This window comes from Rhinolophus sinicus, linkage group LG06 (assembly GCF_036562045.2).
Source record: "Rhinolophus sinicus isolate RSC01 linkage group LG06, ASM3656204v1, whole genome shotgun sequence".
NCBI classification, from domain to species: Eukaryota; Metazoa; Chordata; class Mammalia; order Chiroptera; family Rhinolophidae; genus Rhinolophus; species Rhinolophus sinicus.
In genome coordinates this window covers 2,048,975-2,060,050 of record NC_133756.1, presented here as the reverse complement: position 1 = coordinate 2,060,050, position 11,076 = coordinate 2,048,975, and positions in this window count along the sequence as shown.

The window sequence follows — 11,076 nt, the reverse complement described above, 5'->3', positions numbered from 1 at the left end:
ATTTTAAGAAATGTTTGGTATATGCTGGCCATACCAATGAATAAGATGTAATTCCTGCCTTCAAGGGCTGGTGGGGAAAATGGATGAAACAAGCAGTCTGAACAGCGGTGATAAGTACACGGAGCTGTGAGAGCGCGGGAGGGGCAAGCCTGACTTTGGGGGATGGGCAAGTGGTGGCCGAGGTGTGGGTAGTGGACGTGATCTGTAAGCTGAGACATGAAACACAGGTAAGCAGGAAGCATCAGGAAGCATTCTAGGTGAACGGCTGGGGGTGTGTTGGAGGGATGTGTGAGGAACTGAAAAGATTGCTTTAGCTGGAGCATGAGTGTAGATGGGTGGAGTGGAGAAAGATGACAGACGAGACTGGAATGACAGGCAGGGGCACTGTCATGAAGAATCTTGAATGCCAGGTTGAAGAGGTAAGATTTTTGTCTCCAAAGTAATAGGAAGATGGTGACCGGTATTAAGCAGAAGCTCTGACTCATAGAAAGGAACTCCAACTGCAGAGGGAAGAAAGGATGGCAGGTGGGGGATGCGATTCGGGAGGCAATTGAGAAAGGCCTGCTAGAGAGCACACTGTCAGGTGAGGTTGAACTCCGGGAGCCCAGGTCTCCAATACAGAGAACGGACTCTTGGGACTGGAGAGAAATGGCCAATGATTTTGGAGGCAGAATCCATAGTCCGAGGTGACCGATGAGAGGTAAGGATGATGGGAGGGAGAAGAATCAAGGAAGATGGCCTGTTGTGGGTTCAGGCAGCTGTAGGAAGGTTGGAGCCGATCAGAAAGAAGGGTAACAGGCAGAAGAGGCAAGTGGAGTTGGAACCCTCGATTTTGAGGGGCCTGTGCCTTGTGGGGGCCCGGCTGTCAGGAGGCAGAGTACAGATGGGCGTGGAGACAGGTACAAGTTGTCAAACATATAAACTGCATATGAGTAAGTCTGTCCAGGACACTGTGTATAAAGTGCGAAGAGAGAAACCGTTCTTTACAAATCCTGCAAAGAAAGGATGACCAGAAGGGCTGGGGAAACAGATTGGCATCAGGGGGAGCCAAGAAGAAAATGTTTCTGGGTTGAGGGAGTGTTCAGTACTTGCTGAGATGCCCGAGTACCGATAGGGCATAGTGTAATTTCTTGATGGTGGTAAGAGCTACAAAAAAAAAAAAAGGTGAGGGGAACAGGATGTTGGTGGTGCCCTTTTAAGTAAGATGGTTAAGAAAGGCTCAGGAGGATGTGACATTGAGGCACAGTCTTAAGGCGAGGGAACAAGTGCAAAGGCCCTGGGGTGGGCGGGTGTGTTATGTGCGGGTGGTGACTGGCGGTGAAGTCAGGAGGCAGATAGAGCAAGGCCAAGAGCAAGAGGAGATGAAGTTGGCCTTTGGCAGAGCCAGGGGACTTTGAGCATTTCTGCTAGCCTGTAGCTTTGCAGCTCCCAGAAGTACCAACTGCAGTTTAGGGTACAGAAGCAGTTGATTGTTTTTTCAGTCCTTCAAAGTGTCAAGGGACTTTGAAAACTCAGGTCACAGTCAGTAAGTGTCTCTTTTAGCAAAGCTGTGTTCCTTCCACCTCCATTTGCAGGCTAAACAGCTCTAGTCTGGCCCCCTCGCATCCACCCTTCTCATCTAGGACTTGACTGAAAGTAGCAACAAGCACCAGCACCAGTTATCTCTGCCTTTCTTGTGTAAACCAGAGTTCAAATAGTTAAGGAAGGCGAGTTCTTATTTATAGAAGAGTGCCAACTAATAGACACGAAAAGAGCAATAGATTCAGAAGATCAACACTTTTCAACCCTTAATGAAAGCCTGGACCTGGGCAATGACCCTCAGTGGCTGCTAAAAGCATTAGATGAAGGGTTAGTAGGTTCTTTACAATGCACAAGTCGGGGTCGTGCCACCCAAATGAACCAAGCGATCGATCTTATCACTCAAAGGGGGAACAGGAACTGTGTGTGGTGCAATGAGAGGTACAACAGTCACACCTGTGACTCCTTTGCAAAAAAGAAAAGATACAGCATCTAAATCAACCTGTATGACTATTAGTTTATAAGGACTACGGGGAGATAGAAGGACACATCACTCGACACCATCAGTCAAATCTGGAATGTGCAGAATTCAATTCTGGAAGGTAAATAAGTGTTTGTTTACTTCACGCAATAACAGCATGATAAAAATGGGGATAAGGAGAAGTGTCCTAAATTAAAAGAAGTAAAGAGGTAGGAGTCATATCAATCAAATGCAAAATGTGGACCTTGTTTATTTTATATCCTGATTCAAATAAGCCAACCATAGAAAGATGTCTTTTAGATCATTAGGGAAATCTGGACATGGAGTGGATAAAAAAATGATCAATTTTCTCCGTGAGTTAATGGTATTGTGTGTGTATTTTAACTTGTCTCTAAAGACATCCTGACATATTTACAAGTAAAATTATACGTTTAAAATTTGCCCTGAACCATTCTAGCAAAAAACAAAAAAGGAAAAACAAAACATTAGGTGTATAGATGAAAGAGGGATGCAATTTTTTTTTATAATTTAGTGGAGCTGGGTATATGTGGGTGCTATGGAGAGAATGGTGTCTCCCCACCCCAAATTCATACGTTGAAGCCCTAACCAAAAATGTGACTGTATTTGGAAATAGGACCTACAGGGAGAAAATTAAGGTTAAATGAGGTCATAAGGGTGGGGCCCTGATCCAACAGAATTAGTGTCCTTATAAGAAGTGACTCCAGAGCGCTCTCTCCCTCTCTCTCTCTCTCCCCCTAAGCTCAGGGGGAAGGACCTGTGAGTACCAGGCACTGTGTACAAGCCAGGAAGAGAGCGTCACCAGAAGCCAAGTCCTCCGTCATCTTGATCTGGACTTCCGGCCTCCAGAACTGTGAGAAACAAATTTCTGTCGTTTAAGCCGCCCAGTCTGTGGTGTTCTGTTGTGTCAACTCAAGCTAGGAAAGATTTGGGCACCAAGTAGTGGGGTGCTACTGTAACAAATACCAAAAATGTGGAAGTGGCTCTCGAACTGGGGAGTGGGTAGAGGCTGGAAGAGCTTTGAGGTGCATGCTAGAAAATCCTGGATCACTGTGAGCGGATTGTTGGTAGAAACATGGACGTTCAAGGTCATTCTGATGAAGTCTCAGACAGAAACGAGAACCGTGTTGTTAGAGACTGGAGAAAGCTGTATGGGAAATGTGTGTAGCATCAGCTCATAGAAAACGTGACAAACAATAGCTTAAATTGTTTTGTTGTTGTTATTTGTCTTTTAAAAGCTCATATAACAAGTTGAGAGAGGCCGTCCAGCTCTGGGGATGCTGCTTGAGGATAAAGGAAGGATCCAGGAAACTTCTCTTACTTTTGAGAAGGAACGGGCATAGGCTGGGGGAGCTTTAATTTCTTTTTAAGTGGAAGAGATGTTGAAGTTGATATCTCTCCTAACAGTCAAACTGAAACGTTTCCCCTGTTTTCCCTTCTCTACAGCAAGAAAGCCTCACAGCGAGATCATGCACAGTGGGAATGAGGAAGGGGGGATTCTGGGAAAGGACGAGGAAGCTAGAGGCTGGGCGCTGCAGACCAAGGCAGCCCCACACCCTCCCTGTCAGGCAGCCCTGGACGCTATGACTTTTTCCAGCTTAACAATGTGCAGTCCAGCACATGTGCCAAGTAGAAAGGCCTGTCCACGGGCTGGTCCCCAACTCTTCGGGGAATAGTGAAGGGACCAAAAACCAATCAGGAAAAGGTGAACAATGTTGCAAGTGGAGAAGAGAAGCCAAAGATTCTATGCCCCAAAGAGTTGAAGACAGGGATTCAAACAAATCCTTGTATACAAATGTTCATGGCAGCACTATTCACAATACCAGAAAATGGAACTAACCCAAGTGTCCACTGACAGATGACTGGATAAACCCCAAATGGTATATTCGTGCAACGGAATATTATTTAGCCGTAAAAGGGACTGAAATTCTGACACATGCTACCATGTGGCTAAACCTTGAAAACATTATGCTACATGAAGGAAGCCAGTCACAAAAGACCACATATGAAGGTCTGACAATTAAGTTCGCGAACTCATCCTAGAAAAAGTGCTACATACCTCATTGCAGAATATCACTAAGGTCACCTTCGAAATACTCCCCTTGGGAAGCTATGCACTGATGCCAGCACCTAGTTGACCCTTCAAAGCAATTTTGGAACTCTTTTTCTGGAATGGCCATCGGAGCTGTCATATTACCCTTGATGTCCTAAATGTCATCAAAATGTCTTCCTTTCAATATTCCCTTTATCTTTAGGTAAAGAAAGAAGCGATTGGGGGCCAGATCAGGTGAGTAGGGAGGGTGTTCCAATATAGTTATTTGTTTACTGGCTGAAAACTCCCTCAAAGACAGTGCCGTGTGAGCTGGTGCATTGTCGTGATGCAAGAACCATGAATTGTTGGCGAAAAGTTCAGGTCGTCTAACTTTTTCACGCAGCCTTTTCAGCACTTCCAAATAGTAAACTTGGTTAACTGTCCAGTTGGTACAAATTCATAATGAATATCCCTCTGATATCAAAAAAGGTTAGCAACATTGTTCCAACAAGTTCGTGAACTTAATTGTCAGACCTCATATTACATGAATCTGTTTATATAAAATGTCCAGAATCGGCAAATCCACAGAGAGAGAAAATAGGTTACAGTTTACCGGGGGCTGGAGAATAGTCATTGCGTAATGGGTGCAGAGTTTCTGTTTGGGGTAATGAAAGTGTTTTGAAATGTTGTGCAATATTGTGAATGGATGAAAGGCCACTGAATTTTACATTTTAAGATGGTTAATTTTGTTGTATGAATTAAATCTAAAAAAAACCCAAAAACTAACAACAAGGTGGAGGGCCCACTCATATCGGAGCAGCAGTTCTCAGACTTTCCAAGAGGCTGAGTTAATAGTTTAGACGCAGGGCCCTTGAATCTGTCATTTTAATAAGCAGCCCAGGAGATTTTGACAGGCTGTCAAGGACCACACTATGGAAACCCCTGGGCCAGAGTGTGGGATAGAACATCCAACAGAATAATTTGCTTGTCTTGATTAGAGAGATGGTGATTCCAGGTGCCAACGTCATCGGTAAATGAAGGGGTTGAACAGAGTGTCTGTAGAAATAAATAACATGAACATTAAAGGGAATGAGGGTTATAGAATAATGGGGTACCAATGATAATGGGGTGGCAGTGGTGATTGGAGAGAAAGCTGACCCACATTGGGGGAGAAAAAGGCAGCCATCAGCCATCAGCAGCTCTAGGTTGAATGAAGACGAAGAGCATGTTCCCTGATGTATTTGTGTGCTGTGGCTGCCATACCAAGACACCTCATACTGGACGGCTAAACAACAGAAACTTACTTTCTCCCAGTTCCGGAGGCTGGAAGTCCAAGATCAAGGTGCCAGCAGGGTTGGCTTCTGGTTGGTTTGCAGACAGCCACCTTCTCGCCGTGTCCACCCGGCGCCTTTCCCGACTGTGCACACGCACCCCTGATGTTTCTTCCTCTTCTTACAAGGACACCAGCCCTCTTGGATTAGGGTCTACCCTTACGACCTCACGTAACCTTAGTTAAAGGGCCCATCCCCAAATACAGTCACATTGAGGGTTACGGCTTCAATATATGAATATGAGGAGAACACAGTTTAGTTCATAACACCTGAAAATGTGGAGGAATTCGTCAGCCATAGCACAGGGGACTAGGGGGCAAAATGGAAAGAAGAGGTCATCGGGCCCAAGTGCCTTAGACTAAACTACACAATTTACCTGTGGAAATAGCCAAGTACTTTCAGGAGCCAAAGAAAGAAAATGGGTTGACATAAAAATGGTTTCATAGCTTTCACAGTCTGGGCAACTTCCTTCCTTCCCTCCCTTCCTTCCTTCCTTCCTTCCTTCCTTCCTTCCTTCCTTCCTTCCTTCCTTCCTTCGTTTTCTTTTCCTTCCTCCTCCATCTTCCTTCTTCTTCCTTCTTCCTTTAACCTTATGACTAGAAAATGTCTCTTTAAAAAAAAAATTCCCAGTTTAAGCAGCCCACAAAAATCAAGGTGGGAAATAGTTTTACCTTCATCCTTTCACACCTGCAGACAGCTATTTCTTCAGGCATTTTAAGAAAAGTTTTAAGTGTAGAAATTAACAGAAAATTAAATGAGAAATGAAACAGAAAAACAGGGCTTCCGAAGGCGACTCTTAACTCTTCGCGCTCCAGGGCAGATGGGCATACTGTTTCCTAGAGGGCTTGTTTTGGCTCCAGTTGGGGAAGGGGTCAGGAAATGTGCCTCCAAGAGGAAGGTTTTTGTTTCAATCAGGAGAGGTCCTCTGGTGGAGAGCTGCACCAATTTTTCTGGACGGCTCTGGGAGCAGCTGTTACACGGCCCATGGAGGAAGGGTCTACGCAGAGCGCCTAACCTGAGCGCCTAACGTGTGGGAGGGTGACTGCGCTTGGGTTGTTTATTTCCCAAAGTTATTCCGGCCGTCGGGTGCCCTGCTTGGCGAGGAGCTGGCCGCCTGGGAAAGCAGCAGTGAAATCTCCTGAATAGAATAAAATCGAGGTCTTCTCCGATGGGGGGGCTCTGCCTGCTTCTGGAAGGACAGAAGCTTTCCAGGGACTGGCGTGCGCTGCCGAGCTGGCACCGTCTGTGTGACCCCAATCATGGGAAGGGGCCTCCCAGAAGTTTTGCAGCGAAGGGTGACGGGTCGCGCAGCTGCGCTCGCTCGGGTGGAGCAGGGAGGACCCGACGCGCCCCCTTGTGGACCAGCCGCACATTCTCGCTCCCTGGGCCCTCCGGAGAGGGAAAGAGGGCCCTTCCCTGCTTTTCGTTTTTTAGACTTGGGGTATTTTTCTTAATTGTGGTAAAATATGCATAACAAGAAATTTATCATTTTAATGATATTTAAGAATACAGTTCATTTACATGAAATGCATTCACATTGCCGTACAACCATCTGCAGACCTTTTCACCTTCCCAAACTGAAACTCTCCAACTCCCCATTACCTCCTTCCCCCAGCCCCTGGCAGCCACCATTCTGCTTTATTTCTCTATGAATCCAACTACTAATCTGAGTGGAATCATCTAGTATTTGTCAGCCTAGCTTTTTTGTGTCTGGCTTATTTCACATAGTTTAAATCTTCAAGGTTCATCCACACTGTACCATGTGTCAGGATTTCTTTCCTTTTAAAGATTGAAGAACGTTCCACTGCATTGCATGGATATACCACTTTCTGTGTTTCCATCCCTCCCTTGATGGACATTTGGGTGGTTTTCACCTTTTGGCGATTGGGGATCCATGCTCTCGTGAACATGGCGTACAAATAATCTGTTTGCATCCCTGCTTTCATTCTTTTGGGTCTATACCCAAAAGTGGGGAAGAGTATGGTGTACTCAGAAAGATGGAAAATGCTAGTTCACTAAAAGGGAATTTGAAAAAATAGGTGATAATAAACCACTTACATAATGTTTACTATGGGTCAATTACTGTTCTAAGGACTTTACATAGATTAATTCATTTCATTTTTACAATATATGAAATAGTCTTCTTATTCCCATTTAATAGATAAGGCAGTTTAAACAAAATTTTCTTACATTAAGTAACTTGCCCAAGGTCACAGAGTTAGTAAACTGGGGGAACCCTTGTTCCTCCTGTATGTTTCTCCCCTTATGTCTGCTATTTTGGCCACTAGAACACCAGGAGACTGTTTCCATGAAGACAACTTTCCATTATTCGTTTATTCATTCCTTCAGTACATGCTGTGTGCTTACTGTGTGCTTGTATGTGCTGGTGGCTTGGAACCCAGAGACACTTAAGTTTTTGTTAAGTTACACTTTGCATATCCCAAGCCTCCATACACACGGCAGTTTCATCCTCTGGTCCGGGTCACTGATCCCAAATTCAGATGTGTTCACGTCTGATTGTAGAAGAAAAGTGAGGAAAGAACTTGACAACAAGTAAGCTGACAACACATCTCCATCTTTTGATACTGTGAGTTACATGCTCATTCTCAAGGCTTCACGTGGCAGTTTTGCCCATCATCGCCTAAGCTAAGGATATGATTCCAGGTCAAGATGTGCCAGATTCTGGATTTGACCTGACAACCAGGTAGGTCGAATCAATAATACGATTAAAGCTCCTAATATCTCTCAGTTGGACCTCAATAAAGCTGAAATTGAAAAAAAAAATCACCCCAGTTCAGAAAGGTACAAGCCCAGTGCTGGGAAGACTTATCCTTAGCAAAGGAATAAGTTCTAAAAAGCATCTCCATTATCTACACATTCTGTGTGCACTTAAAAGGGGGGAAAAAGGAAGGAAGAGGTAGAAGATGGGTAGGAGGAGGAGAGACAACATTTCAATTTTGCTTGAAATAAAAACATCATTTCTTGGAATATGACTCTTGTTAGTGTTTTTTTCTTAATTTTTTTTTTACCACCCAACCCCTTTTTTCTTAATTTTAGCAGCTTTATTAAGTTATAATTTATGTGCCATAAAATTCACCCATTATAAGCGTACAGTTCCATAATTTTTTTTTCACCCAAAGAAAATGGTTTATTCGGGAAAGCAAAAAAAGAAACAGAACCATCAAGGAGTGTGAGCACACTGACCGGCTGGTCTCCCGTCCGGTTGCCCAATTCTATAATTTTTAGTAAATTTATAGTTGTGCAACCATCCCTACAATCCAGTTTCAGAGTACATCCATTACTCCAGAAAGGTCTGTCAAGCCCATTTGGTGACTATTATTTTATAACCTCTTTGTTTGGAGTCTCAGACAATGAACTCAGAATACTTAGAATGAATATTTTTTACACTTGCTTTTGTTTTTGTCCAGGGCAAGAATCTCTATTTCCTGAGATCTTTTGTAGGATACTATTTTCTCTAATTTTCTTGCCCTCCCTTCATTTGAAAGGTCTTCAATTCTCCACAGATGACAGATTTGCTTTTGATATTTACTCAATGTGCTCATTAGCATTTGATTATGTCTTCTGGGTACAATATTTTGGGCCCTTTGCAAAACAGTCTTCAAATCAGTAACAATAAACAAGCTTTTGGTTTAAGTTGAAAATAACAGGTATATTCCTAACCATATTCTCTCAGTGAAAATGATTTCTGCAGATATAAAAATCACCAGTCATAAAAATTACAGGGTAACTGTTTTTTTTTCATGAGGAGGTATATAAATTTATCTCATCACTTTGAAAAGTGTTTATTTTAGTATGAAGAATGACACACAGGTCAGATTATGGTGCTGGCAGACTCTAGAACAATTAGAACTGACAGTCAGTCAATAGACTCAGCCCTGTGTTCTTGTTATTCAGAAATCTGGTGGAGGGGATATTGTGGTTGCCTCTCTACAATCCATGTTATCCTTTCCCTATTTTGTCCCAGCCATATGCTTAGAATGGCCATACCCCTAGTTCTGTGAGTGAGCCCAGATTGGTTTAATCATGGTTGCCATTTCCCACGTCCATCGTGATTGGCTCAGGGCCAGTTAATGAGAGCACAGTTGGCCCAATTACAGTGAAGGATTTTATTTATTGATGGTAGTAAGAAATTTCATTCTCCCTCTATTCCCTGTTCCCACCTTCTACTTTTTCAAGCCAGGTGGGTCAATAAAGTCCTTTAGTGTCTAAAACAGTTGGAGTTGGATTTTGTTACTTGCGTTGTAAGGAGTCCTTATGGACGTGCTTTGCAATAACACTGTAAGGGAAGTATTATTATCCAAATATTATATGATAAAAAACTGAAGATTGGAGAAACTAAACAATTGGCTTAAAATCTACGTGATCCTAGAGCCCATGTCATTTACCGTTGTGCTATACTAGTTCTCCCACCCTGTGTAAGTGTTCCTGTTTTCTTGCACATTGAATGACCCTGGAGACCATCACTAGATTGAACAAACAAAACATTTATTCCAACTATTAAATATACAACTTGAGCTTTCTCTTCAGATACATGATGGTAGGTAAACCAAGAAAAACATTGAAAATTTCCAGGAAAAGAAAGCAGTAATTCCACTATAATGAAGAGACTATATTATTTTCAAGTCAAAGAAAAAAGGGATATATGTGCTCAGGTGTGCCAGGGTACAAAATCAAAAATATTCATAACAGCATTGTTTATAACTGCCCAAATCTGGAAAGATATGCTCATCGAGAATGAAATAGCTATTTCCTGCCTGGCTGCATAAGGATAGACTGCCGTCATGAATCAAACAGTCACTACCCAGCCCAGGCAGTTCAAGACCAAACGACTACTTCACTGGAAACAAATGGTCATCGATGTCTTTCACGCTGGGAAGGCAACAGTACCTAAGACAGAAATCTGGGGAAAACTAGCCAAAATGTACAAGACCACACTATATGTAGAGTTTGAACCCATTTTGGTGGGTGGCCAGACGACTGGCTTCAACATGATTTACTTGGATTTCTTGGACTATGCAAAGGAAAATGAACCTGACCTTGACTTGCGAGACATGGCCTGTGTGAGGTGACTGTGTAGTTTTTTTTTCCTTGGGAAGATTAATAAACTGAAAATAAAATAAAATGGATGAACAAACTGTGGTGTATTCATACAATGGAATATTTTACAGCAATGAAGGTGAATGAACTACGTAAGCTAAACACAATACCAAGGATAAATCACATAGCTTTTGGCGGCCGTGAAGCTTGAGAGATCCCAGCTGACCGAAGACTTAGGATCTCATCGTCCTCCCAGCCCTTCGACCCTCCCCCGAAGGGTCTCAATAAAATGGATTGATTCCCCCCCCCCAAAAAAAGATGAATCATGTAATGTTGAACAAAAAAGTCAGATACAAAAACACACTATAGTGCAATCTCATTTATGAACAATGAAAAAGTAGACAAAACAAACTATATTGTTTTGGGATGCCCATATACATGGCAAGTAGGAAGAAAAGCAAGGAAATGATCAATGTGAAAACCAGGAAACACTGACCCCTCCAGACATAAGTGACAAGATGGTGATCAGGAAGGTCTGGGGAAAGAGGGGACGTGACTAAGGTCTGGCAATGCCAGATTCCTTGACCAAGGTGGTGAATACACAGGTTTTACTTTATAATCACTTGTATGCCCATTTC